Source organism: Cnephaeus nilssonii (genome assembly GCF_951640355.1).
Source record: "Cnephaeus nilssonii genome assembly, chromosome: 12".
Taxonomy (NCBI): Eukaryota; Metazoa; Chordata; class Mammalia; order Chiroptera; family Vespertilionidae; genus Cnephaeus; species Cnephaeus nilssonii.
Genome location: NC_137083.1, coordinates 44,571,745 through 44,597,563, shown reverse-complemented (window position 1 = coordinate 44,597,563; position 25,819 = coordinate 44,571,745). Strand labels below are relative to the sequence as shown.

Genomic DNA, 25,819 nt, shown 5'->3' with positions numbered 1-25,819 from the left:
TCAATGTGTCATTGAGTTCCTTATAAAAATAATATCATTGCAATTTTGAGAATATCATATTATTGGGCAAAGTATTTTTCGGGTCTCAGGCGTAGACACTAATATACTATATTACTCCTCAAAACAAAAAAATAAACTAATGTGGTTGTCTTAAAACATGTTTTATCACCATTACATTCAAAGTGCATCAGACTTAATAGCCACACCATTACTAAAAATCATCTTAGTTACTTATTTATCCATATTGTGACTTACTAATCAGAACAAATTTAGACATTACTTATAAAGACTGATATCTCAGGTTAGCCAATAACACTCAAATTCATTAAAGTCCTTTACCTTTGTTTTGTTTTTAGTATAACTTAAAACTGGAGTTCATAGGTATAAATGCTTATTTGATTGTCTTCATTTTCTCTATAAGGGAGGAAAGGGAACCTAATTCATTAATGAAATTTACTGTTTCATATTTCTTCTAAGACAGAACAGACTCGTGGATCCTCAAAGACATTCATAGTTTATATACAGTATATGAAGAATTTTAGAATTGCTAATTGTTAAAATAGCAAATTATTTTTAAAGTAACAATCGAGGTGAAAAGGTTTTTTAAAAGCATTAGCTAAGGTAGATTACTGGCAGCGAGTAAATTACTTCACTAGTGCAAATAGAGTAGAAATGTTTAGTATTCAAGGACTTCTACTCAACTCTCTTATACATAGCTAAAATTCATCTCAGATCTACAGATTCCATGGAAAATTATATTAGAGAAATGGACTTCTTCCACTATAGAAAAAAGTGTAAAAACACTATCAAAACTTTGAGGACAGTTCTCTGATTGCCTTCTAGTAGATACAAAGAAAGAAAAAAAATAAACTTTGAATTAATGTATTCTCTAAAAGATAGACTGCTACATGAACTGTAATGTTTATATATTTATATAAAATAATTTACATTATTATTTTGCATTAAAATTTCCATATAAGTAAGGATCAGATAATTTCTTATGTAGGTAATACTACATTTTAGGAATGTAGTTAATCCTATTCATGCATCCACTTATTCTACAAACAGCTACAGAATGTCTTGGTTATTGTCTGTAAATATAATGCCTCCCCATTATGAGAAATAAAGATTTTTTTCATTATAAATTTTAATTACAAATTAGTAACGTTAATTATCCCTATTTAGTACACAATAAAATATTTCACTCCCAAATATTGAAAAATATTCCTCCATGGGAACACCGCAATGCAAGATTAAATGTCTTGCATTAACCAGTCCTTCACATCCATATTTTCTTTTCAATGACTGTTAAAGTCATCTCCTGGCTAAGACTTTCGAAGATTTATATAATTATATATCACCAAAATGATGTATGTTGAAAGAATAAAAGAGATACTCCAAATATAGAGCCTTTTCATTCAGAGTGTTAATTATTTAAGTTTTCATAAACAGAGTGTTATAATGATTAGTCTGCTAAATTTTCCAGACAAGTGCATTTATCACCACTGGGCTCACCCAAGTGGCCTGGAAGATCTACACAGAAAACATATGTCAATAACCAAACAAACCCATAGCTGCAGGCTTGCCAAGAGAAAGCTCAAGGGGATAGTTGAAGTTTTAGTATTTATATAAGCTTTTCACCACTGGGCAAAAGAGAGGGATTTATTTTATGTTATGGAAAACAGTGGATGCACTTTGGAAATGAGACGGGAGAGAGGCAGCTTCTGGAGATGCAGTTGTGACCACTGTTTGCGTATTTGTGTGGGTGTGGGTGTGGAATTGCTCATAGATGCCTTAAACTCGGAGACAGAGCATGTCTGCATTCCATTCCTCCCAGAGGATATATCCATCATTTTCTACTGAAAATCTATCTCTTGATCTAATCTGATGTAGAATCCTTTCCTTTATCTATGCAAAAAAAAAAAAGTTATTAAGCGCATGTTTTATTTAGCCACAAAAATTCTGCTAAAAAATTATTAAAAGCTGATCTAAATTACAGGGAAACACAATCTGGAAGATAAGACAAGTAGGGTGTCCTTAGATCCAGTTTAGTGATCCTCAAAGCTAGAGCCTCCTCTACGAAACTCAAAAAACAATTGGAGCCTGGATGGTGTGGCTCAGTGGTTGAGCTTCGACCTCTGAACCAGGAGGTCACAGTTCGATTCCAGGTCAGGGCACATGCCCGGTTTCAGGCTTGATCCCCAGGGAAGGGTGTATAAGAGGCAGCTTATCAATGATTCTCTCACATCATTGATGTTTCTATCTCTCTCTCTTCCTCTCCCTCTCTGAAATCAATAAAAATACATATATCTATATATATAAAAAAGTACCAATTCATACTTGTGAATTAACTAAATTAACTCCTATATTTAGTTCTAGATTTTTTTGAATTTACTTGATGCTGGATTGGGTATTGTTAATCAGACAGCATCATTTAGGTAGATAAAACACTGCTATATTAAGGTTAAATTTCTTAAGTTTCAATTTCTTAACATCAACATTTAACTTTTAAAAAACCCTCTTCTTTTTGCTATACTGTCTCTACGGTAGGGTTGTAGATTTGCCAACCACAGTTTTCTGAAAATAACTTTTGATATTTGTATAACAAAAACCCAAAATAGCCGAAACCGGTTTGGCTCAGTGGATAGAGCGTCGGCCTGCGGACTCAAGGGTCCCAGGTTCGATTCCGGTCAAGGGCATGTACATTGGTTGCGGGCACATCCCCGGTAGGGGGTGTGCAGGAGGCAGCTGGTCGATGTTTCTCTCTCATCGATGTTTCTAGCTCTCTATCCCTCTCCCTTCCTCTCTGTAAAAAATCAATAAAATATAATATATATATATATATATATATATATATATATATATATATACACTAGAAACCCGTTGCACGAAGTTTCGTGCAATAGACTTTCACCTGGCTGCCGGCACCAGTTTTCCGCCAGCAGCAGTTTTCCTCTGACCACCCGCCGATCAGAGCGCCTCCCGCCAGCGCGATCGGCCACCCCGAGAGGAACTCCGATCCAGGAGGCGCTCCGATAGGCGGGTGGCCAGAGGAAAACTGCTGCTGGCAGAAAACTGCTGCCAGCAGCCACGCAATCGGCCACCACCAGCGTCTTCCACAGCGTCGGCCGTTTAGTCTGGCGGTAGGAGCGGGGCGCGAGTCCCCGCCCCCCGCTCCTACCGCCAGCCAATCGGCCACCCTGAGTCCCGCCCCCCGCGCCTCCAGCCGGCCCAATCGTGGGCGTAGCAGAGTGATGCAATTTGCATATTGCCTTTTTATTATGTAGGATATATATATATATATATATATATATATATATATATATATATTAAAATTTGCACACGTTAGTTTCATCCTCTTAACATACCAACTTTCTGGATGTACAGATGACTAGACCCAGAAAGCTGTGCCTTTAAACTCCTAATAATTTTGTGAAAAAGCTAAGTAAACATCTTACATAGACTTAACAAAAACAATGAAGAATTGCAAAACACATTACATTATAAACCAGTAATAACTGAATATAAAACTTTGGGAAAAGATGCTCTTCACATAACGTAAAGGTTTCTGGAAGTTTATCTCAATATAACAACCTTTCCCAAAGATTTTTAAAAGAAAATCCAGGACTTTACCCATGAGAGTTAGTTTTTAATTTATTAAATTTATTTTTTATTTTATTATTGTGAAACCTTTCGAACAAGCCCAAAAGAAGCATATTACTAGGAAACAATAGAAAATAATATAAATATTTATCCCCTCACCCACCCACATTTTAAAATGTTAACATCTTAGCATATTTGCTTCATATCTTTTACTAAGAAACAAAATGGTACAGACACAGACACAGGTACAAAAAAGTCCCTTTTGTACCTCTCCTTAACCTTTTCCCCCTTTTTCTTCTCAGAAGTAACCACCATCCAAAAAAGTTCATGTGCATTTCTATGTTCTTGTTATTGTATATATATTTTGTGTGTGTATCTGTTTGGATGTGTGTTTTTAAACTTTACACTGCAACTCACTTTTCTTATTAAACATTTTAATTTCAGGATCTATCCATATTCACAAATGTAGATTTGGCTCATTCATTTTATTATCCACTTGGCACGTTTCTGTGAAATAATTCTAAATTTATTTTTTCTCCTAGAAATGGCACATTATTTCCAGTTTCTCTGTTCTGTGGGATCGATTCCCTAAGTTATACACAGACATAGAATTGCAGAGACATAAAGCAGGCACATCATTGGCTATCTTAGATTTTGCCAAATTTCTCTACAAAGTGGTTGGTGCCAATTTGTGCTTCCGCCATGCTCAATGTCCTTAGGTTCTTACCAAGTTGTTATTGTCAGACTAAAGTTTTGCCAATCTAATAGAAGTGGTAACTTTAAGTTGCATTTCTCACAAATGGAGAAATTGAACATATTTTTATAAATTTACAAGCTTTCAGATACTTTTCTTTCTAGTCTTTCTTTTCTCTTCATATCTTTTGTCCATTTTTCAGCTGAACTCTTTTCTTTTTTTCCCACCTTTTATTGAATTTATAGGGGGGACACTGAGTAATCAAATTATATAGGTTTTAAGGTACACAATTCTATAACACATGATCTGTATTGTTTGTTCACCACACAAACCAAGATTCCTTCCATTCTCATTTATCCTCCCTATATCCTCTTCTGCTTCCCCCCACCCTCATTTTCCTCTGGTAATCAGTTGTCTGTGTCTATGAGTTTGTTTGTTGGGGGTTTTTTTGCTTAATCCCTTCACCTTTTTCACCCAGCCCCAAACCTCCTCCCCTCTGACAGATGTCAATCTGTTCTCTATCTATGAATCTGTTTCTATTTCATTTGCTAGTTTATTTTATTCATTAGATTCCACCTATGAGTGGAAGTCATATGGTACTTATCTTTCCCTGGCAGGGTTATTTCACTTAGCATAATGGTCTCCGGGTCCAGACGTGTCGCAAAGGGCAAGATTTCAGTCTTTTTTATAGCCAAGTAGTATTCCATTGTGTAAAAATACCAAAGCTTTTAACCCACTCATCTACTGATGCACACTTAGGCTGCTTCTAAACCTTGGGTATTGTAACTAATGCTACAATGAACATAGGGATGCATGTATTTTTTATAATTAGTGTTTCAGTTCTTAAGATGAATTCCCAGAAGTGGAATAACTAGGTCATAAGGTTAGTTCCATTTTCAATCTGTGGAGGTAACTCCAAACTGCTTTCCACAGTGGCTACACCAGTTTGCATTACCACCAACAGTGCACATTTGGGCCAACATTTATTGTCGGTTGGTTTATTGATAATAGCCATTCTGACAAATGTGAACTTATATCACACTGTCGTATTTATTTGCATTTCTCTGATGATTAGTGACATTGAGCATCTTTTCATATGTCTAGTGTCCTCTTTGGACCCTTCTCAATAGGTACCTTCATTCTCAGAGTCGAAGTACCCTATATACAAATCCTTTACTAGTTATATGCATTCCAAATTTCTTCTCCTAGCCTTTTGATTGTCTTTAGCTTTATTTACTTCATTATTCTTTGTCCTTTGAGACTGCTTTTCAAGTTGGTTTAAAAAAATAGTACCTAGCTCTTAAGCTTGTCATGAAAAATTAAAATATTAATACTTTAAAGGTACATTTTACTAGTAAGTGCTACATAAATGCTAAGTAAATAAAACTATGCTAACATTTCTGGTGAGGCAAACTGTTGGCAAGGAGGGAGAAGAAGTTAAAATAGAAGTTATGGAAATAAAAATTTGGTACAGGGCTACAGTCCATAAATGTATTGCCAATAGGAAAATGTCTCTTTAGACAAATCTAAGTAAAGCCAAACCCAACCAAAGAGATTCCTTAAGACCCAGGCTTGAGTCTACAATGCAGTTAACTATAAACAGACCTGTGACACTTCCATAACCCACAGAGAAACAGCTGGAATTTGTTGGTCGGCATTTCTACCGTAAACAGAATCATAGATTTAATATTTCCTGTAATTTCCTCAGACCTTATTTCCTCTTAGGTATTTATCTCTACACATTACTGATAAATTATGGTTGAAGTTTATCTTTTTTCCTCCTAGCATTCACTATCTCTCTCCTTTGTCTGCATGTCAATTCATAGGCCACACAATGTAGGGAGTAAGACGAGTATATCCAGGAAACCCGATCACCGCCTTCTAGTTCAGAGCTGCTCAGGACTTTTCATACAATTGGCTCTTAAACTCAGTGAGACACTTACTAGGCAAAGTAGACACTATGTCTTAAGATCCACACTAATTATTACCACATTAATAATTCTCATCCATACAAATCATCATTCACAGCTCAGAAACACATTCTGTTCTGTATAAATTCAAAATGAAGTGTAGGTGATAGATTATAATGGTTTGTGGCCTGACCAGCTTTGATATGACTATCTGCACAGTCTAAGCAGCATCATTGCAAACATAATATGGGAAGTCAATAAGAATATTATTCTGCTTATCCCTTTTGTATCTTATAATCTTGAATAAGATTTGACCTCTGCACTTTTCTGTTACTTTTTATTTTATTTTTTTATGTTTTTTTGTTGATGTCAGAGAGGAAGGGAGAGGGGGGGAGAGAGAGAAACATCAATGATGAGAGAGAATCATTGATCAGCTGCCTCCGGCACGGCCCCCACCGGGGATCAAGCCCTCAACCTGGGCATGTGCCCTTGACCAGAATTGAACCTGGGACCCTTCAATCCACAGGCCGATGCTCTATCCACTGAGCCAAACCAGCTAGGGTGTTACTTTTTTTTATATCAAATTAGCTTTTCCTGAACTTTTAGAAGGAGGCTTTGTTCAAATAGCCTTTCTACAATCACAGAAATCCCTCTCCAGTTTTCTTGTGTGGTGCTAAGAATATATATACGGTAACTTGCTTTTCAAAACTTCTTGAGGCTCTTTCCCTCTATTAGATTTATTTGTACCTTTTCTGTCCTTATGTCTCTTATCCATTTCCTGCTTAATTTTTATTTCACTCATTTCTCTAGTGGAGGGTGGTTTTAAAGAAGCTATACCGCCCCAGTCTCTCGGATATTACCAGGAACCCCCTGCACTCCCTTCCTGGTTGTAGTTGCTATTGACAAATTTGCCCTGTGCCTTCCAAAGATCACCTGTAGGCTATTTTGGACTTGTTCTTTGGTCCATTGGAGACCCCAATGCTTTGCTCTATGTTTTCCCTTACAAATGCTCATCTCTTGCTTTCCTATGATTTTTGATGGTTTGTTCCCACTCTTTGGGGTGCAAGTGAATTCCTTGTCATTTTGTTGTAAATGTTTTCCACTATTTTTCCAATCTTGTTCTCCAGTAGCTCTATCTGTTTTTATATGGACATTTGGGAAGATCCATAAACTACGCTGCCTCTGACACCGCCATCTTACCTGGAGTTTACTGGTACTATTTTTAAGATATTTGAAGAAGCTTCCTTATAGACTGCTAGTCAGATGCCATTTAGAGCTCACAAGACACTCATTTGTGATCCAACTTTTATTATTTTTTTCCTGGTCAAATTCAATCTCTTTTCCTTTGACCAACAGGCATCTTTTTATTACTTTTAACCCAGTTGTGCGCTGTATTAAAACATATCACCTAGGTGATTTATGAGGCCCATCTCTAATAGTCCCCAGTCGGTTAAAATACACATTTAGACCATCAGCACCACACTAAACATAATCTAAGTCCCAATATATGGTAAAGGAAAGCAAAAGACCAATTTTGCTTTCCTTAATTTTCCTGTTTCAAAACTCCATTTGTGATATATCTCTACTAAATTTAAACCCACTAAAGAAAGGAAATTTTCCAATGAAGTATGAAAATCCACGGCTTCCCAGATTTCCTCATTTCCTCATCTGGTGTCTTCCATGAATGAATAGCCTCAGAAAAGAAAACGTTATGTTCTTATTGTACACAATACACTAAAATGAAAATGGTATAAAGAAAAAAGAGTTATAGGCTATAAAATGCTGTGTTTGATTTCAAAGGATCCCAAAGGCGAAATGAATTTTACTGGCAATTTCCTCCAGCACTGGAAACCCAGAAGAATGGTCACCCAGCCTGCCTTTGCAGGGACACAGTGCAGGAAGCGCTCTGCCAGGGTGCACAGTCCTCTCAGCAGCCACTCGCCTCACATTTGGAAATAGCTGAATAAGGACTTCGCTTCCCAGTCTTCCTGCTCTTCCTCTGTCCTCCCTGGCCCCACCCTCACTAGCCTCCTCCCTCTGATGGAGATTCTAAGATTCCTCCCAGCTGAAAACCAATGCCCTAAATGTTAGAAGACAGCGATTCACATTCATCCCAGAATCTGCCTCTGCAAACGTCCTCCCATTGATCCTTTTTTTTTTTACATTTAGTTATCTTTTTATTCTCTTCTAAATAAGGTGAGACTTTGGGGGGAAACTCTGAAGCGGCAGAAACCTGGAAAGCTGGTTAAAAGAGCCATCTACTTGTCTTCTCTTTGGTGTCCACAAGAAAAAAAAATCATGGGAGACCCTTCTAGGGGAAGTGCCCAGCAGTGCCCACAGGGCCCAAGCCCTAGCCTTCTGCTGCGCCTTCTCCAGAAACCCAGGGCCAGCTTGGACTGCACCTGGCCACGTCCCTCTCAGAGAAACCTCCCCTGCAATTTGCCACAGATAAACGTTGAGGGGTGGCTGACAGCTTTAACATCTGCAGCGTTCAGAGGAGGGGAGCTCAGAAGCAGCCCTGGCCGCCCCCACTTCCTTCTGTCTGAGGGCTCAGAGGTGGCCTTCTCCATCTGAACCTGAAGGCAGAAAGGCTGGCCACCCCAACGGACACAGGAACAAAGACAACAACCTCCCTGATGCAGACTCATTTACAACCATCTGTGCACCAATGGCTCCAGGGCCCTCAAGAGTGACTTGCCCTGGGTGGTCACTTTTGAGTCACTGGGTGACAGAGGTGACTGAGGGTGCCACCTGCCCACAGAGGAGACGACATGCACACAGCGAAACATTCGTTTCCTCTTACACCTGTAGCAGACACGGGCCCTCTGGTCTCTGGGGAGAGTGATGCTGCCCATGCTCTTGTCTCAGAACCTTCCTACTTAGGTTTAAAACAAAACAGGGAAAGAAAACGCAGACTGAGCCCTTTGTACTTGTTTCATTTGTTCTTTGGGTGTCAGTCTCTGGTCCAAACTCAGGGTAAATAGTTTCCCTCCAGGGCAGCCCCAGCCCCCAGCCAACTAGGCCACAGTGAAATTGGGGTAGGGGTGGCATCAGGAACTGGCTTCGCTCTTTTTCCAAGGGGCAAAGCCTAGGAGGGAACCACTAGATGTTGGCATCTTTCACTAAAACAGAGGAAGCGTTTGTTTGTTTTAAGGTGTTTTTGTTGTTAGTACTTAATGCAAGTCAACATGCCTCATGTCTGCCCAATAAGACGGAAACGTACATTTCATTAACAGAACTCTGTTACACCATACAAACTAGCCACCACCCTGCTATACTGCTGCCCAGCCAGATCCCTACAATTAGTAAACGTATCAAGTGCTTCCCACATGCCAGGCACTCTTCTGAGTTTTACCTTTGCAACATTCACTCACTTAATTCTACAACAATTCTAGAGATAAGGATTATTATTACTATCCCAAATTTACACTAAAAAAAAAAATCTGAAACAAAGAAGTCACACAGCTTGCCAAACATCTTACAACTAATAGGACAGGACAGTATTGAAGGCTGAGCAGTCTAATTCAAGTTTCAACTTAGGTTAACCATGATTCTACTCAGCCTTTCTTGTTCTCTGACACCAACAATTGCAGAGGCTGTAGATGTTCTATCCCATGTTGCCCTTGAGCAACATAAATTCTACTGCAGCGATAGACAGGCCATTTCAGCCTGCCGCCAGCTTCCCATCTCAAACTGCGGCATCTCTTCCTTGTATGTGAGCTTTCTCCAACACCCTGGAGCTGGCTGGGCTGCACCTGCTGTGGCAATCCTCAAACATGGGGAGACAGGAGCTGGCGGATAAATGCCCCAGCTTCCCCATCCTCTGGTGAGATGATGCTGAAGAATGTGCCACACAGTTTTCGGTATTCCCCAGCACCACGGAGCCCCAGCTGCCCACAATGGCGACCTGCCTGTCAATGCACCCTTCTAGGCCTCACTCTCCCCGGTGTTCACTTGTATTTCTTGAGACCATTTCCCTAGTAAATTACCTGTACCCAAGTCCCTGGATCAGGGTCTGCCTTTGGGAAAACCCAAACTAAGATACCTCCCTTTGTTAATATTTTTGAATCACTTTTAAATCTTCTACTAAATTTAAGTAATTACTTAATTAGTTTAAGAATTTAAATAATTTATCTTTAAGCGTACCCTAGATAGTTCTGGCATTAATTATACATTCTGTGATGATTTTATGTTATGAGCTGAACTAGAGCATGACTTGGAGAAAAATAAAAGAGGCTAGCATGATTTTCCTCCAGGCCACCAGCCAAGCCCAATAGTAGCTGGGAAAGAAAGGGAAGGGAAAATGGCAAAACAATGGAAGAGGAATATGAGACGGGAATTTTAAACTTCATCACTACAAGGCGAGTAAAATTTAGGTCTTTGCCCAACCCCATCAGCCCAACCCCGTGGACTCCCAGCACCAAATTACAAAACTGATTCATTCTCAAGAATATATCTGAGAAGAGTAAGTTCATTAATGAATTTGCTCTTTGGATATGCTCAAAGGGCGTTCTTGGTAGTTAGAAATATAAATCAGACTGGGAAAACTATTTCATGTGCCTAATTAAATCACACCATCAATGGTTACTGTGTTTGTAGATCACAGGCACACTCTTCTAATTCCAGGAGTACATTTAGGAGATGCTAAAAAGTGCTGTTGAGAATTCACTAATGCTAAGGTGTTGATATCTTACAGATGAATAATTCAGATTAGAAAGACCTTGGGAATGGGAAAAAGAACGGCTATTTTAAAAAGTATCCTAAATGAAACAGAACTTTTTTAGTTCATTTATTACACTGAAAAATAACATTTTAATCATCACATGTCACATTCAACTGCTACTGTTGCATGAATAAACTGACATATTTAGAAAAATAAAGTAACCAACTATCATAAAATTATTGACATTTCTCTAATTTGCAGCTTTTGCATAAACTTGTTGCTTTAACATGCTTTGCATGGTTATTGTTAAAATAAGTACGTACGTTTTGTTGAACAATGCAGTAAACAACCATAAAAAGCATGCGCAAATTGTTAGTAGCGTCTGCTACTTATGGCACACAAAATCCACTGGTGGACTGTGATTCATCAAAACATTCTCTCTCCCGCAAAAAATTGAAAAGTTTTATAGCACACAAACAAAAGTCATGGTCCTTCCCCCTCTAAACCAAGTTTACACTTTCCCTTCCAAAGTCAAAGCAAGGAAAAGATACAACTTTCTCAATTAATTTATTAGAGAGAAAACTTAACTGAAAATACGTACAATATATAATTATAAAAATTTAGCTTTTATCCAGAATAATATAAAAGTTAGAAAAAAGTCTAAGATACCTTCTATTTTGATATTCTCACAAAGTGAAATTAAGAACATGAACTAATGACTGGAGGAATAAATTCTCCTCTTTATTTTGACCTTTATATTCTATCCTGTTCTTAGTCCTCAATGACAAAAGGCTTATAATAAAATTTCAGGTATGTTTACCAAGTAAAACAGAGCACAGAATTGTTTGCTTTTGGTTATTTTGGAATTGTATTGTTAGCTCTATGAAAAATTGGTGTGTGTTGCAAGGTTATTTGTCAGTTTTATTAATTTCTTAATTACTATAATGTTCATATTAGAAAATTTGGAAAACAAACAGAAATATAAGGATGAGAAAATAAATCTTATAATTCTATCCAGAGACAAAAGTTAATATTTAGCTATACTACCTCCTCTGTTGCCATTCCTTTTTGTTGTTGTTATATAATTTTGCATTTTAAAATTAATATTCTATAATAAGTACTCCCTTCCTATGAAAAACTATCAGTAACTTTAATTTTAGTGAATGTACAATATTCCTAAAATAAGTATTTTTCTTTCTCACACCCCTACCCCTCCCCTTGGTCAATCATCAGCTTGTTCTCTATATCTATGGTTCTGTTTCTGCTTTGGGTTTTTTTAATTCACTTATTTTGCTTTTTTAGATTCCACAAAAAGTGTGATCATACAATATTTGTCTTCCTCTGTCTGACTTATTTATGTTAACATAATGCCCTCTAGGTCCATCCATGTTGTTGCAAATATTCTTTTTTACATATCACATCTTCATCCATTCATCTATTGGACATCTAGGTTGCTTCCACATCTTGGCTATTACTAGCAATGAATGCTGCAATGAAAATAGAGGTGGAGATATCTTTTAAAATTAATGTCTTCATTTTATTCAAATGAATACCCAGATATGGAACTGCTGGATCATTTGGCAGCTCTGTTTTTAATTTTTTGGGAAATATCCATACTGTCATCCATAGTGGCTACACCAATTTACCATCCCATCAACATTGTATGAGGGTTCCCTTTTCTCGCCAACACTTGTTATTTGATGGTGTATTGAGGATAGCCATTCTAACAACTGTGAAGTGTCATCTCATTTTAGTTTTAATTTGTATTTCCCTGATGATGATGAATATCTTTTCTTATGTTGTTGACCATTTGTATGTCCTCTTGGGAGAAATGTCTATTCAGGTCCTCTGCCCATTTTTTAATTGAGTTGTTTGGGGTTTTTTGGTGTTAAAATATATGAGTTCTTTATATATTTCGGATATTAACCCTTTACTAGATGTATCAATTGCAAATATGTTCTCCCATTCAGTGTTTTCCTTTGTTTTCTTATTATGGATGATTTCCTTCACTGTGAAAAAGCTTTTTAGTTTGAGGTAGTCCCATTTGTTTATTTTTTCTTTTGTTTTCTTTCCTCCAGGATATATAGCCAAAAAGATATTGCTAAGATTAATTTCAAAGCTTTACTGCCTATGTTTTCTTCTATACATTTTTTAATGTCAGGTCTAACATTTAGGTCTTTAATTCATTTTTAATTTATTTTTTAATATGGTGTAAGTGGTTCAATTTTATTTTTATATGTATCTGTCCAGTTATTGCCAATACCAGTTATTGAAGAGACTGTCTTTACCTCAAAATATACTAGTATCCTTGTCTCCTTTGTTATAGATTAATTCAAAATAAGTATTTATTTATTTCCCTAATGCTAGATATCAATGTGCTTTGTGGTACTTCATTACTGTGCACAATTCTGCAAGTGTCTTCATTTTCATTCATCTAAGGAGATTTATGAGGAAATAAAGGATGGATATTTCCAAATAGAATTATTGAGTTAAGAATAGCGCTTTCAGGCTCTATATGTCTACTGTGCAATTGCTTTACCTCCAGCAGATCATGAACCTATATGTCTTACTATACATTAGGCAACACTAATTAGTATTTATGTTTAAAAATTAGTGATTAAAAAATTAATAATAAAAAGAAAAAGTAATATTTGAGCCAGTTTTATTTGTATACTAGAGGCCCAATACATGAAATTCGTGCAAGGAGCTCGGCCCTTGCAGCCCCGGCTTCATCCGGAAGGTTGTCCGGAAGGACGTCTGGTCTAATTAGCATATTACGCTTTTATTATTATAGATATTTAATTACTAGTAAGACCAAGTGCTTTTTCATACATCACTTTAACATTAGAATTTCAGTTAATAAAAATTATTTCTTCAAGTTAATTTATTGAGGCTATTGTGGGTTTAATTAGATATATTTGACTGTTCCTTTTATAAAATAACTACCATCATCTGTAGTTATTGTTAGAAATATGTTCCCCACTTTTTTTTTGTTTTCAATTTATTTATGGTATTAAAACATTGGAGTTGTTCTAATATATAAGAGAGATTGTCATCTTCAACACTTAAAAAATTCATTTAGTCTAATTATTGTTGAAGATGAACTTTAGAATTTGTTAAATTTCAAAAATTATCCCATTGAAATGGTGTTTAAAGTTTTGTTAAAATATTAATGAGAAAAATTGACAACTTTACAATATTTAGTCTACCTAGCCAAGAAAATTTTATAGCTCTTTCATGTAGGTCCCATACATATCTTGTTACCATTGTCCTTAATTTTGTACTTAATGCCACTGCTGTTTACCACACATGCAATTTCTCTATTACATTTTTGGATTATATGGGGGGAAAAACTGTTTTCTGTACTCTGCTTTTGTATTTAGTACGTGCTTAACTCTATTAGTTATAAATTTTTTAAATGTATTATTCTTTAAAAAAGGTTTTTATCCTCACTTGAAGATATGTTTACTTATTTGAGAGAGAGAGAGAGAGAGAGAGAGAGAGAGAGAGAGAGAGAAACATCGATGTGAGAAAGAAACATCGGTAGGTTACCTGCCCACACATACCACAACTGAGGATTGAACCTGCAACCTAGGTATGTGCCCTGACTGGGAATAAAACTCTCAACCTTCTGGTGTATAGAACGATGCTCCAATCAACTGAACCACCAAGCCAGTGCGTATTCTTGTAGTATTATATGTAGTACCACTATAAGTACATTCTTTATTTAATCTAACAAATGTAATTGTTTTAGTGAACAACCTGTACTTGTTAGTGTACATTCAGAGATCAACTTTATTCTCTCTCCCAACTTCCATCCCACTCTTTGGATTTAGTATTTCCCAACCCCTAGAAAAATATTGTGAATATCCCATCGCCTTTCCCATCTTTCTTAGGTAATGAATATGTAGGTCTTTTGTTCTTATATTAAAACTCAAGGCCCAGTGCACGAAATTCTTACACAGGGGAGGGGGGTTCCCCTCAGCCCAGCCTGCACCCTCTCCAATCTGAGACCCCTCAGGGGATGTCGGATCAGGCCTAAACTGGCAGTGGGACATCCCTCTCACAATCTGGGACTACTGGCTCCTAACTGCTCACCTGCCTGCCTGCCTGATGGCCCTTAACTTCCCCCCTGCCAGCCTGGTCACCCCTAACTGCCCCCCCCCCTGCCGGCTTGTTTGCCCCCAACTGCCCCCTCTGCTGGTCTGGTCGTCCCTCACTGCCCCCCTGCCAGTCTGGCTGCCCCCAACTGCCCCCCGCCCACCGGCCTGGTTGCCCCTTACTGCCCCCCCCCCCCCGCTGGCCTGGTCGCCCCCAACTTCCCGCCTCCGCCAGTCTGGTCGCCCCTCACTGCCCTCCCTGCTGGCCTGGTTGCCCTACGCAGTCTGCTGTTCAGTCCTTTCGTCATCCCTCACTAACCCCCCTGCCGACCTGGTTGCCCCACACAGCCTGCTGTTCAGTCATTTGGTCGTCCCTCACTAACCTCCCTGCCAGCCTTGTCGCCCCACGCAGCCTGTGTTCAGTCATCCATCTGGTTGTTTCAGTTGTGACGGCCCCTGGCTTTTTGTATATTAGGATAATCCAGTCTACTCCAAGAACTACATCAGTAAAATTCAAAACTCCTATGCAAATTCAACTCCTAGGTTTCCTATAATGTTAATACCTGAAATACGTTCTGATATGTTATCATTATTATGTTATATATAAATATATTATAATAATATAATTATTCTATTTGCTATTATTTTAGAATTTACTTTCATAAATTATATTAAATTATATACTCTTATTTCCCAAATTGTGTTCCCAGACACACTAGCATACCTTGATATGTTAATAGATGTTTGGAATAGTAGAAGAGGAAGAAGAAAAGAAAGTTTCTCTAGTCACATAAGAAATAGTCACTACTTACTATTTCTCCACAGGGATTCATAATGTACACTAGCATGTTAAGGTTGTAAGAAATTCTCTAAAAGAATAAACTATTTGTCTTTGGTTTAAATTTGACTAATAAAATGTGGTGGGAGAGACAATTCAAGTTCTAGAGCCCAGACATCAAGAGGCCTTGTGGCTTCTGCCCTTACCTGATGCACAGGTGTTCAAAGAACACCATGTAAGAAAGGCTCTCCAGCCTGAAGAATAAAAAAGGTGAAGAGAGCCAAGCCACGCCATGCAGCCATGAGCAGCACCAACCAGATATGCGAGTGAAGCCATCCTGGACTTTCCAGCCCAGATAACCAGAGAACTGAAGAGAGTTAGGGATGAGTTCTGAACTAGGCTTTGGTTGCAGGGGTGGGGAATGTCTGGCTCCCGGGCCATATAAGGCCTGAGAAATCATTAGGTCTGGCCCTGCCTGCCAAGGCATTAGAGGTGAGTTAATTAAATCTTTGACCAAATATAGCAGGCTAATTTTTAAGGTGAAAATTTTGTATGGCCAATTATGTTATAAATATATAAATGGCCCTTGGCAGAAAAAAGGTTCCCCACCCCTGAAGCTGAAAACAACTATATAAGTGGGCCCCCTAAAATCCAGCAATACCACCAAAAAAACCTTAGAAACATAAAAAATAATAAATCATTGTTTCAAGACAGGGCCACATGGGCCACATTTATTCTGTTTGTGTAGAATCTTTGAGCTGAAAATGGATTTTACATTTTTAAATGGTTGACAGAAGTCAAGAGAAGAATATCTCATAAGACATGAAAACTATGTGAAATTCAAATTTCAGAGTCCATAAATAAAATTCCACTGGAACCCAGTCACACTCACTCACTAAGTATTGTCTATAGTTGTTATCTTGCTACAATGGTAGAGTTAACAAGAAAGCCTAAAATATTTACTCTCTAGTCCTTTAAGAAAAAACCTTCCCAACCCATTTTAAAGCAATAAGTTCTAGGATAGTATGCTGTAAGGCAATAGTTACTTAAGATTTTAAATTTTTTTAACTTTTTTTGTGTACAACACTGTGTTTTAAAGTTATACCTATGCTTGTGTATTTAAATTAGTTATTGATTTCTGAAATATTTCATTGTAGCTTAGTTTTCTTTTTTGAAGCTTAGTAAGATATTCTTTGTGACCTAGTCTGTAATCAGTGTTTGTAAATGTCCCTTAGAAACTAGAAAAGAATATATACTCTCAGTTAGCTGAGTATGCAAGTGTGACACATATCTATTACTTCTACCTCATTAAATATACTAAATATATCCTCTTCTCTTAATCTACTTTAGAAAATAGCATGTAAAATTTTTATAAAACAATTATGTTTCTCACAATTGCTCTCTAACTGTCTGGTAGTTCTAAATTTATTTCATAATTTATTTCTATACTTTTATGTGCTTAAAATAGCTGAGAACCATCAATGACTCTTATTTTCCAAGTACAGTATATAGCAATGGCCACCAAAAAGGGCCAATCCCAAACCAGGAAGATCCAGGCCAGCATTCTGATTTTCCTTTTTTGTTTCCCTTCATTAAATTGAAAAGAGTTCTGAGACTTAAATAAACTCAGACATTCCAAAGTCTGGGTTTTTCTTTTTCCAGCATTAGCAAATGAGAAAAGAAAAACAGTTCACAATACAGTAAAGAAAAATCATTAAGAAAGGAAAATGTATAAGTTGAATGACTAAAAGGGGAGTGTGTATGTATGTGTGTGTGTGTGTGTGTGTACATGAGGGGTCTGAGGGTGACAGAATGTTCACTTATTCTCTTTTACTAGGAAGCATTGTTTGAAACATAAAATGTATAGCTATAGAAAAGGAGAATAAGCAATTATTCTGTAGGTACTGTGGAAAAGGCATTGATCATCAGAAGATTCCAATTTCAGTCTCACCAATGCACTATGTGATGACACTGGAAAAAAAAAAAAAACATGTTAAAGTAGAACTATGTTAGGTCCAGTCTGGCACCGGAAGCAGTGAGTAGCTTGCCAAAGCTACTGTGGATTGTGCAGGTGAAGATGGTCAGGAGCAGCTGGTCACTAGAGAATATGTCCAGATGCTGGACAGCCGGTGGAAGTCAAGACAGCAGGGATGTCAGCTGTCAGCTCTTACTAGAAACATCAGTTGATGTAAGATCAAAGACCCAAGGAAGGCTGGAAAACCAAAGCTAAAAGGAGGTAAGAATAGAACCCAAGTGGGGGCAAAGTAGTTGCCAAACAGAACTCAGTCTGAGCCAAAGGCAGGCAGGAATTTGGGCAGAGCAGAAATGAGTCTGGGAGCCTGAGGTTCAAAACAGGGTCATAGGAGAACCAGTCAAACTCTAGATTCTCTATTCAATTCAAGTCAAGAGCAAAACAAGGTCAGCCAGAATGTCTGGAGAGCTGTGCCTACACCCTCCCCACACCAAGGCCTTTGGAGTTGGCTTTGTGGAATCTCCACCAGATTTCCAGGGGTCTCTGACCAACATGCTATTAAATTCTAAGTTCTTACACTTATAAAGGGGTTAAGTTCAATGATATCCAAATTCTATCCAGCTCACCAAGTTCTATGTCTCTAAAAATATACATTACATTTCAATAGAGAAACAAGGAAATTATTTTTTTTATTCAGGGAAACAGTTTACTGGACTCCCACCCACCACCATCACTCTCCACCCTCACCCCACAAGGACATATAAATATCCCACCACTACCACCTAATTCTTTCTACTAAAAGGCAGTGTGGGATGTTTTATAGCCCTCTTGGAAAAAAAAAAGAAGGAAGGGTGGTGAGTGGGATGACATTCCATTGCATCCTGACTCACTTAAAATCATCATTTGATTCTCAGTCACAAAGAATTCTCTTAACAGGATGGAAAGAGCCCTGGTCATGAGGAGCTGGTTTGGAGTTGCGGTGGTTCCCTTTGCATTCTGTAAGCCAGAAGGATGCATTCCAGGGCTGTGTTTCATTCTTTCCCCCTCCGGGCTGATTTTATAGTAACAACACATATCCACTTAAATCTATCTCCAAATCACCAACATTCAGAAAATGGACCACATAAAACACAGACATTTTACAAGGGACCATCTATTAGCTGATAATGGCAGAGCTTCCATGGAATGCATACGAAAACAAATGTGACCCTCACCAAATGTCAGATCTATTTATCCAAATCAGCCCTCTTCGGCGTACGCAAGATAAACCTACAATGATATGACTCAAAGCATTATGGAGGGCTGAGGGGAGGTTACAATAAACTAAATATGTAGGTTGAGGATGTATATAAATCACATGAAATGCAGCCTCATAAGATACTAATAGAAGTTGGGGTGTGGGGGGAAGAGGGTTGGCAGAAGAGATTTTAAATGTGATCAGATGGGAAAGAGACTATTAGTCCAACAAAAAAAAAATCTTCAGAAGAAAACAATAAGTTTTTCTATGTATATTAAAAACATGTAGACATGGGAGAGTCAATTGCTGCCAGGTTTAGAGAGGGGAGGAATTAATCAGAGTTTAAAGAGCCTTCCATAGCCTCCCGGCCTGGCAGGGGTGTCGGTGAGGGGAACCTAATCTCTGGGGCTTTGCATTCTTCTCTTCATTCACCTTAGGCAAACACTGCTTGCATGATCCCTCTGTCTTCTCCACATTAAAACCCAGTCTGAGGAACAGGTCTGGGAAAAACTTATTTCACTAAGGAATAAGAGTTCCTGCTTTCACTCTCCCTGTGTTATTTAAACCTGAAGAGTGGGCAAACTTTTAAGCCCCCCAAAAAAATCTATAATTGCAGAATCTCTAAAATTAGCAAACGAAGTGTAAAGTAGGGTTATATTCCATGGATTGGATGTTCCTTCCAGCCCTTCTAAATGATATCATAAGGGTGGCCCCTGATAAAATCCTCCCTGTTCTCTAAGCAAACCACTTGTTCAATGAAGCCTTCATACAAAGAAGTAAAACCCAACTAGGAAGTTGATACATGATGCCTACTTATTATTTCTTTTTAAAACAGTTCAAATGTGGAAGACGAGATAAGGACAGGAAGATGGGGCAGGGAAAGAAGGCAAAAAGGAGGACTGAAATGGGGACTTAAGAAAGAGAGAAAGGAGAAGGGGCAAGAGATAGATAGCTATCCTATATAATAAAAGGCTAATATGCAAATCGACCGAACAGCAGAATGACCGGTTGCTATCATGTGCACTGACCACCAGGGGGCAGACACTCAACGCAGGAGCTTCCCCCTGATGGTTATTGCGCTCCCACAGGGGGAGCGCTGCTCAGCCAGAAGCCCTGAGTCGGGCTCACGGCTGGCAAGCGAAGCGACAGTGGTGGGAGCCTCTTCCGCCTCTGTGGCAGTGCTAAGGATGTCCAACTGATGGCTTAGGCTTGCTCCCCTAAGCCGTCAGTCGGACATCCCCCAAGGGCTCCCGGACTGCGAGAGGGCACAGGCCAGGCTGAGGGAGACCCATGAGTGCATGAATTTCATACACTGGGTCTCTAGTTAGAAATAAAATATGAGGTAGTGTTATTTTCTACTAAAAATAAAAATTAAGGGTATTACAGATGTTATTTAATAGAAAAGTAAGTCAACAGCTTTCAGGAAAGCCTAAGATTCATTAAAGCTTTGAAAGACTTAACCATAAAAATGACACAGGATGTATTTTACTTAGTTCAAAGGCCCAAAACTGAACCTTTTCATAGCGTCTGTTAACACAGCAGAGCAACTAAGGGACACACAGAAGTGTTTCATTCTTTATAGAGTACAGTCACAACCACACAGAACAGAGCAAGTAGAATATTCACAAGTTCCAAAGTCACTGCCAACACTGAGAAACAAATGTCTCCTGAAAAGGAATAGAATACTAGTTATTAAGATCCACTTGTGGTTTAAAAATAAAAATACTAAACACTATTCATAGCCTTTATTAAGAGTGCTATGCAGAGTTAAATGTATTCCTGAGTCCTGTGAGCTATTTTAAATTTATTTTTTTAAGTTAGCTGGAGCAAGGCCATACTGGCCAACTAGAATGGCATGCTTTGCTTTTGCTAGAATTAACTCAAATCAATACAATACTACCAAGTTATATCAGGATTTGACTGGCAGTTAAATAGAACTTTATGAAATCAAAATTGTGGAAGTTAATTCATATAATTACAGTTTGGAGGAGAAAATCCTCTCCAAAGTATGCGATTCATGAATTTAAAAAAAAAATGATATAAACTGATAATAAAAAATTCAGGAGCTGTAATTTATGATTCTTGAGGGGTGAGAGTCTCCTAAAATAGACTGAGCACCGGGGGGTGCTGAGTGCTATGATAGCAGTTCTATGCCTGCTCTGCTTGTTATTTCTCACTATGAGGTAGGTCTTGGAATGTGTGTCAGATGTAGGAGAACCTGAGGCTCAGAGCTCTCAGAGGACTTGCTCAAGGCCCCAGAGTTAGTCAAAGGAAGGCTCTCATCTCCAATTCAGGCTTTTGACAGTAAGTGATCACAACAGAGGTCTCCTCGGTTAGTTTAGACCAAGTCCTCATGTCCGGCTACCACTGCTCCTCTGTTTTTATTTTGACCTGACATTAAGGGTCTTCCCTCTTTTCTCTTTGGCCAGTTCTGCCAAACCTTGGAAGCTTTTCCCCTCCCTCACTGAGTGCCTGAAACCCCAATAGGCCCTAGAAATAAAATAAAAAAGATACAGTCTCTTATGATATGCCCGTGTAGGTTCATCAGTCGTAACAAACGTACCCCTCAGGTAGGGAATGTTGAGAAGGGACAGGGGGAAATGGGAGCTCTCTGTACTTTCCTCTGAATTTTGCTGTGAACCTAAAACTGCTCCAAAATAAATTAACTCTTAGTAAGAAAAAAGACATAGGCTCTACCGTAAGAAATTTACTCTCTTGCCAGGATTAAATGAAGCTTTTTAATAAACGCTTGAATCAATTCAAAAAGTATTTGTTTAGCACCTCTGTTTAAAAGGCCCTGAACTAGGGCATTTAATTTTACAACATTATAATATAGTAAAGTCTGAAAATAAGCAAGTATTCAATTACATATTAGAAACATAATTTAGAAAAAAATATGATCATTCAAAACTAAAAATAATTTCACTAAAGGGAATTGTCACAGCGGTTTATAAGGTAAATTTATCCTAATGCTGTGAAGTTTTATTTATAACAACTGAGTGTAACCAACATGTCAGAAATGCCTTTACTACACTATATTGACACACACCTGCTTAACATGTGCAGCACTTTTCAAAAGGCAATTTAAAAGGTGTCATCTTCCAAGATAAATTTTCTCCTCACGTGACTGTTTTCTTCCCTATGAAATTACACTTAGTTTGCTATTTCCTCTTAAGAACTATCTTTTTTTCTTCGTTTACCTAATTCTACTTGCCCTTCAAGACCCAGGTAGCACCAGCTGCAGGAAGCCTTCCCTGACTTCCCCAGTTTGAGGTGTTTTCCCCTTCTTTGGGCTCCAGCACCCTGTGCCTAGGTTGACTGCACACACTACTTAAATCATTGTCTTACTTGTTTATTTCCTAACTAGGGGCCTGGTGCACGAATTCGTGCTCCAGTGGGGTCCCTCAACCTGGCCTGCGGGATCAGGCTGAAACCAGCTCTCCAACATCCCCTGAGGGATCCCAGATTGTGAGAGGGCACAGGCCAGGCCGAAGGACCCCACCGGTGCACGATCAGGGCCGGGGAGGGATGCAGGAGGTTGGCCAGCCGGGGAGGGCCCGCAGGAGGGCTCCAGGGCATATCCAACCCATCTCGCTCAGTCCACAATCCGCTGGACCCCAGCAGCAAGCTTACCTACTAGTCGGAGCATCAGCCCCCTGGTGGTCAGTGCACGTCATAGTGACTGGTTGACTGGTCGACTATCTGCCCCCTAGTGGTCAGTGCACATCATAGCGAGCGGTTGAGCAGTCTTAGCATATCATTAGCATATTACGCTTTGATTGGTTGAACTGATGACCGGACGACCGGACACTTAGCATATTAGGCTTTTATTATCTAGGATTATAACATAAGCTCCTCTAAATCCAAGACCTCATATTTCATCTCTGTATTTGCAGGAGCAGGCAGGGCCCATACTCAGTGGCCAATAATGTTGTAAAGAGAGAAAGGGGGAGAAATAAAGTGAATTATATTTCTATTTTCTCCATCATTTCTCTTTTCCTTCATCCTCATTTCATGTCTTCCTATTATTTCTCCCCAAGTACTAATACATCATCTTTACTTCTCTTTAGTTTCATGATTTTCACCTCTCTCCTGAGGTCCTGACTATTGCAAATCATGCTGGTCCAATGTGTGAGTGGCTGAGGTTCAGAAGTGTGCTGCTACTTAGCACTGCAAAGAAGGGGTTAGATTTAACAGGCTCTGGATTAACCTTTTTTATATCCCTTCTGAGTTTTAGCTGGGAACTTTCACATGCTTTAGCTTTGCCTACTTTTCAAGATCAGCAGCTGGGTCAACAGACTTTCTACAGCACCCTGGCTAGAATGGCAAGCTCAGGAGGAGAGTCTTCCATCTTTACATTTTAAAAAATAAAATAAAAGTTGCTTGCCACACTGATGGGAATAGTAACACCTGAGAGCACTTGGGGGGGATTGGGCCTGTGCTGGCTGTGAAAGGAAAACTCACTGATGACAAAAACATGCAGCTGCCGTCCTCTGAAGGAGGCTAACCACTCCCAGAGAGTAGCATCAAACTGCATTTAGCAAGAATAACAGAAAAGGCACGTAAGTGACTGACATTTCTGATAAACATTTTACAAGAGTCTATGGATTTCATAGAAGAACACAAAGTGCATCATCTGATTCTACAAAAGTAAATGATGGCTTACTGTGGACAGTGAAGTTATCTTGGAAAATTACTCAAGAAGTTAATCAAAACTTAATCAGAAAAAAATACTTTGTAAGAAAGATTTTGAAACAGGAGAAGAAACATTTAGGCATATTTAGGAGAGGAGACCTTGTAAAAATCCATAGATGCTTCTGTTTTTACTTTTGGATACCAAATTGGGTAAAAAAGGGTAAGAGTTATTCTTTTTTTTTTTTTAATAAACACTGTGTCCATCATTCCTAGAATGTGTTTTCAAAGCTGTCTGCAGTGCAAATTCACTCTCACAACTCCCTCTACAGTTATACATATTTTAACAACTTTTAAAATAAAAATGTAGGCCAGGGAAATTGTCTATGAGCATTAAAGGAAAGTATTTATAATGTAATGTTTAATAGCAGACTACAGGCAAAAACATGGTATACTCACATGGTAATGCAGCTATTGTTACCAAAACAATGCTTTTATTATAGAAATGATGGGAATACCACACTAAACAAAATTATAGCATGTATATTAACATGCTAAAAAAGGCAAAAAGATAATAAATTATTAACAGGCACAGCCTGTAAATGCAATACTTTTGTAAAGTAAATTTTTTTAAATGTTATCGAAAAAATAAAAAGTAGTAGAAAGCTAACTACTTAGCCATATCACAACAAATGTTTTTATGGAAGAGTTCTTTTTTCATTTTACTAAGTTTATTGGGGTGATTTTGGTTAATGAAACCATATAGGTTTCAAGTGTACAACCTAATAAAATACCATCTGCACACTGCACTGGGCATTCACCACCTAAAGTCAAGTCTCTTTCCATGCCCAATTATCCCCCTTGTGCCCACTTCCACCTCCCCCTGCCCCCATTCCCTCAGACCATACTGTTATGTATGTCTATGTGTCATATATGTCCCTTAATCCCTTCACCTTTTTTAACCCTGCCCCACAAGCCCCCTCCCCTCCTACAGCTATCAGTCTGTTTGATGTGTCTATGCTTCTGTTTCCAATTTGTTTGTTAAATTATTTTGTTGATTAGATGCCACATATACGTGAGATCATATGCTATTTGTCTTTCTCTGATTGGCTTATTTCACTTGGCATAATTTCAGGGTCCATCCACGCTGTCATAAAAGGTAAGGTTTCCTTCTTTTTTATAGCCAAGTAGTATTCCATTCAATAAATGTACTATAACTCTTTAATCCACTTATCTAATCATGGGCACCTGGGATGTTTCCAGATCTTGGCTATTGTAAATACTGCTGCACTGAACATAGGGGTGCATATATTTGTTTGAATTAGTGTTTCAAGTTTCTTTGGATATATTCCCAGAAGTGAAATTGCTGGGTCATAAGAAGTGAAATTGCTGCGCTATCAGAGACCCTGACAGGAGGCTCCAAAGGAGTCACGCCAATGGTTCCAGCTCTAAGCTGCATCCCTTTCCCCTGTGGAACTGAGCTCAAAAGGACAGGGCCAGCAGGATATGGGGAAGCAGATCACGGCAGCTCTCCATTGGGGGTGATGCAGGCTTGCTGGAGGGGAGCAAGCTGCACACCTCTCTTAGCTCCACAGCCAGGCCAGAGTCTTCTGATGGGGGTGGCACCTGCCAAACCCACAGGAGAGGGGGAAAGATTAGCCTCCTTTCCAAAGCCACACAATCCAATGACTGTCTTAGAGTGTGCCTATGGCTTCTCCAGAAGCCACCAGTCCTTTCTGCTGGACTTGTTCTTGGCAGGGTGGTGTCCCCAGCATTTGGAGGACTGGGTTAGTGTCGTCCCCCAGCTAGTGCTGTAAGAATAGGAGTGCCCAACCCTGGGAGATGGCACCTGAGGTGGTGTGGGATGTTAACTCAGGATTAGGACCTCAGTAGCTGACCTTCAAGGTCTCTCTCCAGAGCCACATCTCCCAGATCTTCTCTTTATGGCTTCTGTACACCCATGAGTCACCTTCCCTCTATCAAAGTCCCAGGTGAGTGCCCAAGAGCCAGCCCCAGTGTGCTGGCCCCTTAGGAGAGCACTTGGGATTCTAGTGGACTCCCTCCTCTTCCCAGTGGACAGAGGCCCACTGATTTTTGCTGCCAGGCGCTATGAAGGTCCTCTTTTCGGCTCTAATGCTCTGGTTTTGGGGGTCTCAGCATGGGGTTGAGACCCCCTGGTCCTCAAGGGGACTTTCACAGCCAACATATCCTTCTTACTTAGCTGCCACAC

The 25,819-nt window shown here is 38.9% G+C and overlaps 1 protein-coding gene across 3 annotated transcripts in view; it reads right to left on the bottom strand.

Moving 5' to 3' along the window:
- The window catches only part of SUGCT (succinyl-CoA:glutarate-CoA transferase), a 538,921-nt gene that overhangs the window by 316,162 nt on the left and 196,940 nt on the right, over positions 1-25,819 (bottom strand). The window lies entirely within an intron of this gene.